Genomic DNA, 1,501 nt, shown 5'->3' with positions numbered 1-1,501 from the left:
AATTTTTAATTTATATTTAATATTTATCAATATTATTAATATTTATTTATAATTAATAGTAATAAACAATAATTAATATTAAAAGAGGTTATAATTGGAAAAAGTGACAATAAGCTACTCAAACGCTACTTTAAGTAATGTTTCAATAAACTAACTTATATGTATCTAAATATATACCCAAATAATAAGCTAACTTATTTTTACTAAATAATTTTTTAAATATAAAATTGAATTCAATAACTTTGGTTATTTTAATATTTTATTTTTAATTCTCGGTGATTTCTTAGTTTTCTTTGATTATTTAATGGAATTTATAATTTTTGTTGATTTTTTTATATATCTTTGGAAAAAAAATTAATTTTTAGTGTTCGTGTTTATAACGACGATAAATGTACAAAACGTTCTATTTGGTGTGTGTTTTTTAAATGATCTAAATGGTTGATTGGTTCTATATGAAATATTAGGGGTGGCAAAAAATGATCTAATCCGCTAATCAAATCCGAATCCAACCCAAAATTAGCAGGTTGGGTTGAGATTTTCAACCAATTTAAATAAATGGGTCAAGCCGTCTAACCCATTTAAATAAATGGGTTGGGTTGGGTTGAATTTTTGACTTGTTTTCAACTTATTAAAATATTATCTTAATATTGTATCTAGTATTCTAATTTTTAATTTTGTTTTATTCTTAATTAAAAATCCTACCGTCGTGAGATTAAACTCCAAATTCCAATCGCCTCCGTTACTCTTAATCATCATGAAACCCTAAGAAAACCTTTTAGTCTATTACTTCATTATCGCCTCCAAAGTCCAATCCAACTTATTTTGAACAATATATTTGTTGTGGTTGTGTTTTATTCAAACTTTGAACAATTTATTTGTATTTGTGGTTGTGTTTTATTAAAAAAAATAGTCTAGTCCTTTTTTTTATTTAAAATTAAATGGGTCAACTCAGGTTCAACCCATTTATTTAACAAGTTGAGTTAAGAAAATCGTAAACAGGTCAACCTGCTGTCAACCCATTTAGGTAACAGGTTGGGCTGGGCTGGAAAATCTCAACTCATTTAATTAAATGGGCTGAGTTGAGATTTTCAACCTATTTAATAAATAGGTTGAACCCGAACCCAACTCAACCTGATCCATTGTGACCCCTATGAAATATAATGTCTCTAACTATAAAGCTTAAATCAGTTTCTTCTAACTATAAAGCTTAAATCAATTTATTATTAAACATATGTAGTAAAAATTAATATGATAATTAGCATAATTAAAAAAAAGTAAGGGCCATATTTATTTATCGTACAGGGCCTCCAAAAATGAAATGTCAGGGTCGGCCCTGCAATAATAAATTGTAAATTATAAGAACAAATGTAACAACAAACTACAAATCATATGAATGGAAAAACACAATTTCCAAACCACAAGGAGAAATATCATAACTTTTAACAAACCAGAGGGACTAAAAACACAACTTGCTCTTTATATTTGAAATAATAATAGTTAT

The sequence above is a fragment of the Cynara cardunculus genome (genome assembly GCF_001531365.2).
Source record: "Cynara cardunculus var. scolymus isolate 2C chromosome LG 9, CcrdV1, whole genome shotgun sequence".
Classification (NCBI taxonomy): domain Eukaryota; kingdom Viridiplantae; phylum Streptophyta; class Magnoliopsida; order Asterales; family Asteraceae; genus Cynara; species Cynara cardunculus.
Note: the sequence above shows the minus strand (reverse complement) of the source record.